The sequence below is a fragment of the Bufo bufo genome, chromosome 9 (genome assembly GCF_905171765.1).
Source record: "Bufo bufo chromosome 9, aBufBuf1.1, whole genome shotgun sequence".
Taxonomy (NCBI): domain Eukaryota; kingdom Metazoa; phylum Chordata; class Amphibia; order Anura; family Bufonidae; genus Bufo; species Bufo bufo.
In genome coordinates this window covers 68,174,523-68,180,522 of record NC_053397.1, presented here as the reverse complement: position 1 = coordinate 68,180,522, position 6,000 = coordinate 68,174,523, and the positions used below count along the sequence as shown (strand labels likewise).

Below are 6,000 nucleotides of genomic sequence, written 5' to 3'. Positions count from 1 at the left end.
TGCACACACCATCTGGATGAAGCAATGCCCCCCAATATGGCACACACCGCCTGGATGGAGAAATGCCCCCCAATATGCTGCACACACCGCCTGGATGGAGAAATTCCCCCCAAATGCTGCACACACCGCCTGGATGGAGAAATGCCCCCCAATATGCTGCATACACCGCCTGGATGGAGAAATGCCCCCCAATATGCTGCGCACACCACCTGGATGGAGAAATGTCCCCCAATATGCTGCACACACCATCTGGATGGAGAAATGCCCCCCCAATATGCTGCACACACCGCCTGGAAGGAGAAATGCCCCCCAATATGCTGCATACACTGCCTGGATGGAGAAATGCCCCCCAATATGCTGCACACACCATCTGGATGGAGAAATGCCCCCCAATATGTTGCACACACCGCCTGGATGGAGAAATGCCCCCCCAATATGCTGTGCACACCACCTGGAAGGAGAAATGCCCCCCCAATTTGCTGCGCACACCGCCTGGATGGAGAAATGCCCCCCAATATGCTGCATACACCGCCTGGATGGAGAAATGCCCCCCAATATGCTGCACACACAACCTGGATGGAGAAATGCCCCCCAATATGCTGCACACACCGCCTGGAAGGAGAAATGTCCCCCAAAATGCACACACCGCCTGGAAGGAGAAATGTCCCCCAAAATGCTGCACACACCGCCTGGAAGGAGAAATGTCCCCCAAAATGCTGCACACACCGCCTGGATAGAGAAATGCCCCCCAATATGCTGCATACACCGCCTGGATGGAAAAATGCCCCCCAATAAGCTGCATACACCGCCTGGATAGAGAAATGCCCCCCAATATGCTGCATACAACGCCTGGATGGAGAAATGCCCCCCAATATGCTGCATACACCATCTGGATGGAGAAATGCCCCCCCAATATGCTGCATACACCGCCTGGAAGGAGAAATGCCCCCCAATATGCTGCGCACACCGCCTGGATGGAGAAATGCCCCCCAATATGCTGCGCACACCGCCTGGATGGAGAAATGCCCCCCAATATGCTGCACACACCGCCTGGATGGAGAAATGCCCCCCAATATGCTACGCACACCGCCTGGATGGAGAAATGCCCCCCAATATGCTGCGCACACCGCCTGGAAGGAGAAATGTCCCCCAATATGCTGCGCACACCGCCTGGATGGAGAAATGCCCCCCAATATGCTGCATACACCGCCTGGATGGAGAAATGTCCCCCAATATGCTGCACACACCGCCTGGATGGAGAAATTCCCCCCCCCAATATACTGCGCACACCGCCTGGATGGAGAAATGCCCCCCCAATATGCTGCGCACACCGCCTGGATGGAGAAATGCCCCCCAATATGCTGGGCACACCGCCTGGATGGAGAAATGCCCCCCAATATGCTGCGCACACCGCCTGGATGGAGAAATGCCCCCCAATATGCTGCGCACACCGCCTGCATGGAGAAATGCCCCCCCAATATGCTGCACACACCGCCTGGATGGAGAAATGCCCCCCAATATGCTGCACACACCGCCTGGATGGAGAAATGCCCCCCAATATGCTGCACACACCGCCTGGATGGAGAAATGCCCCCCAATATGCTGGGCACACCGCCTGGATGGAGAAATGCCCCCCAATATGCTGCGCACACCGCCTGGATGGAGAAATGCCCCCCAATATGCTGCGCACACCGCCTGGATGGAGAAATGCCCCCCAATATGCTGCACACACCGCCTGGATGGAGAAATGCCCCCCAATATGCTGCGCACACCGCCTGGATGGAGAAATGCCCCCCAATATGCTGCGCACACTGCCTGGATGGAGAAATGCCCCCCAATATGCTGCGCACACCGCCTGGAAGGAGAAATGTCCCCCAATATGCTGCACACACCGCCTGGATGAAGAAATGCCCCCCAATATGCTGCGCACACTGCCTGGATGGAGAAATGCCCCCCAATATGCTGCACACACCGCCTGGATGAAGAAATGCCCCCCAATATGCTGCGCACACTGCCTGGATGGAGAAATGCCCCCCAATATGCTGCACACACCGCCTGGATGAAGAAATGCCCCCCAATATGCTGCGCACACCGCCTGGAAGGAGAAATGCCCCCCCAATATGCTGCATACACCGCCTGGAAGGAGAAATGCCCCCCCAATATGCTGCGCACACCGCCTGGATGGAGAAATGCCCCCCAATATGCTGCACACACCTGGTGGAGTACACAATGCCCCCCAAATATGCTGCATCCCCCTTTGAAACATTGTCCCCCAAAATGCTGCACACCCCACCTGTATTAATCATTGTTCCCTGTCCCCCAAAATGCTGCACACCCCACCTGTATTAATCATTGCTCCCTGTCCCCCAAAATGCTGCACACCCCACCTGTTTTAATCATTGCCTCCCAATATGCTGCAACCACGCCCCCTGCTAGAAGCCAGCAATTAATATAATCTAATGAGCGCTGTGTAGTGTGGAAAATCCGTGCGTGCGCAGTGCCAGGGTAAGGAAATGTTTTGCATGTCGAAAGACTGTGAAATCTCCTTAACCCTGACGGCGCATGCGCGGCTGGGTGCACGCACCCAGGAATCGGCGCGCACTGTATCATGAGTTTACTAAGTTCCTGGTCGCCCGTTGTACTGCGCAAGCCCCCCCGACACACCCCCGGAAGTCACGTAGGGTAAGGTTTTTTCTCAGAACATCGGTGTTCCGGAATTTTCTGCTACCTGGAATTTTTTGCTACCCACGTCACTTCCGGTAGTGAAGTGGGAGGTGTGTAGCTCACCTCGGCTCCTCATTGGCTCTGCCGGGGGTTTGTCGGCGCAGGCTCGGAGGATTCAGCCGTAGCGTGAACGCGCCGAAGGTAGCAGAAAATTCCAGGCCACTGCGCATGCGCGAAGAAGACGGCCCAAAGTAGCAGAAAATTCCGGCTTCGCGCATGCGCAGTGGCCCGGAATTTTCTGATACCTTCGGCTCCTACTGCCCCTGCGCCGAGACCTGTGGCAGCACACTGTATTAGGGGAGCAGTATGTGGCAGCACACTGTATTTGGGGAGCAGTATGTGGCAGCACACTGTATTGGGGCAGCAGTATGTGGCAGCACACTGTATTGGGGGAGTAGTATGTGGCAGCACACTGTATTGGGGGAGCAGTATGTGGCAGCACACTGTATTGGGGCAGCAGTATGCGGCAGCACACTGTATTGGGGGAGCAGTATGTGGCAGCACACTGTATTGGGGCAGCAGTATGTGGCAGGACACTGTATTTGGGGAGCAGTATGTGGCAGCACACTGTATTGGGGCAGCAGTATGTGGCAGCACACTGTATTGGGGCAGCAGTATGTGGCAGCACACTGTATTGGGGCAGCAGTATGTGGCAGCACACTGTATTGGGGGAGCAGTATGTGGCAGCACACTGTATTGGGGGAGCAGTATGTGGCAGCACACTGTATTGGGGGAGCAGTATGTGGCAGCACACTGTATTGGGGGAGCAGTATGTGGCAGCACACTGTATTGGGGGAGCAGTATGTGGCAGCACACTGTATTAGGGGAGCAGTATGTGGCAGCACACTGTATTAGGGGAGCAGTATGTGGCAGCACACTGTATTGGGGGAGCAGTATTAGGGGAGCAGACATAGATTTTTTCCTTCTTGCTCTCGCCTCATCTTGGTGCCATAACTGTATCGTGCCCGCTGTCCTGCAAAGATTAGAGTTATATCACCATAGTCACGCAAAAAATAATATCTCCACACAGATATGACCAACCCCAAGATAATAGCGCATGCGCAGTGGCCCGGAATTTAATGCTACCTTCGGCTCAGCGCATTTTGCTACTGCGCCTGCGCCGAGCCGTATTTTTCAGCACATGCGCAGTGGGCCGGAATTTGCTGCTACCTTCGGCTCCTACTGCCGAAGGTACCAGAACATTCCGGCCCACTGCGCATGCGCGGAAAAAGACAGCTTGGCGCAGGAGCGCCGAGTCCAGTTAACAAAATACGAATATCTAGACCTCTTCAGCACCTCTGTGACGTTTACTTGACAGTATTTTTATTAATTGGTCACTTAGACCACATTACGTCTAGCGTGAAGTGCTGACTAATAAAAAATTTCGGGTAGCAGAAAATTCCAGAACACCGGCCCTGCTGGTGTCACCCCCATCTGATCTTATACATGAGGCATCTATCATCTGTGTTCAGCATTGTACACAGGAAGCAGTATGTAATCTTTACCACAATGCACTCATGGAGTGGGTGGAGTGAGATTTCATGAAATTTGCCAAGAGGAATGTTCAACGCCTTGAGAGGAGTATCATTTTCTAGCTTCCTCGGCTGACAAGCATTATTCTTGCCAAGTGAAGAACTCTTGTCTGTCTTCATCCAAAACTAGGATCAAACAACAATTAGTAAGTATTTTTCTATTGTTTTCTTCTTCATTTTATTAATTTCCATCCATTCTGTACTTAGGTTTTAGAATTAATTGAGTTTAGGGAAATAATGCTTATAAAAGAAACATTACATTCTCCCAAAAATGTCTCAATACCTCACATATCCAGAAACAATGAAAAATTCAGTGTTTTTATACAAACTGAGCATTTTGGGCATTTTATTTTTCCTACCCTTGGATATACTTGCCCAACAGTATGACTATAATAATACTGTAAATTTATTTATATTCAAGGTATACAATGCACAATGAATCCTTCTAAGGGGTATCTTCCTCAAATATTTGGATTTTACTGCTTCCCTTATGATTGTAAATCTTGATAACGTACTATGTTTAATATTCTCTAAAGTCAAAATATAGAGTTGTAGATCCTATCGCTATTTTATATACAGATATTCAGGTTTATTACCATCCAGTATTTTTAAGATAGTATCTAAATTACATATTTTATTACTAAATCATTGAATTCCAAGTCCAAGATTTTTTTTTTCTTATATGTAATTTTACTAAAATTAAGAGACAGAAGAGCTCATTTGAGCTTTGTGCCCCATTAGCTCTGACTAAGGGTCCATTCACACGTCCGTTTTTTCTTTCCTGATCTGTTCCGTTTTTTGCGGAACAGATCTGGACCGGATCTGGACCCATTAATTTTCAATGGGTCCTGGAAAAAATCGGACAGCACAATGTGTGCTGTCCGTTTCCGTTGTTCCGTTCCGCATGTCTGTTTAAATATAAAACATGTCCTATTCTTTTCCGCAAAATTCGGATCCTGGTACAATACAAAGTCAATGGATCCGCAAAAAACGGAAGACATTCGGATATCATTACGTATGTCATCCGTTTTATGCGGATTCCGTTCCTGGAAATTACATTGAAATTTTTTTTTTTTTTTCAAAGAAATCCAAACAACTTTATTTGCTTATTGAAATTTATACATGTTTCCGTTTTTTTGCGGATCCGCAAAAAACGGATGACATACGGATGACATACGGAAACATTTTCAGGAACAACGGATCCGCAAAAAACGGACCGAAAATCGGGATATAGAAAAATACTGACGTGTGAATGTAGCCTTACTCTGCTCAGCTCTCTCCGAGCAAGTGGTGTACCAGCAGTTTTAGGCTACTTTCACACTTGCGGCAGTGTTATCCGGCGGGCAGTTCCGGATAACAGGATCCGCCGATCTGGATGTGACTGAAAGCATTTGTAAGACACATCCGGATGCGGATCCGTCTCACAAATGCATTGCAAGAACAGATCCGTCTCTCCGCTTTTCATGCGGACAGACGGATCCGTCTTGTATTTTTTTTCACATTTTTACCGGTCTGCGCATGCGCAGGCCGGAAGGACAAATCCGGCATTCCGGTATTTTAAATGCCGGCACTAATACATTCCTATGGGGGAAAATGACGGATCCGGCATTCAGGCAAGTCTTCAGTTTTTTTCGTCGGAGATAAAACCGTAGCATGCTACGGTTTTATCTTTTGCCTGATCAGAAAAACGCTAGTGTGAAAGTGCCTTTACCTGAGCTGCTGCTAACAACATTCAGAGATATAA

At 49.6% G+C, this 6,000-nt stretch overlaps 1 protein-coding gene across 1 annotated transcript in view; it reads left to right on the top strand.

The window, feature by feature from the left end:
- The first annotated feature begins 4,259 nt into the window (after positions 1–4,259).
- LOC120978937 (dimethylaniline monooxygenase [N-oxide-forming] 2-like) overlaps positions 4,260–6,000 on the top strand; it is a 72,290-nt gene continuing 70,549 nt past the window's right edge. The window contains exon 1 of the mRNA XM_040407394.1: positions 4,260–4,402. The gene's annotated coding sequence lies outside the window, so the exon portion shown is untranslated. The remainder of the gene's footprint in view (positions 4,403–6,000) is intronic.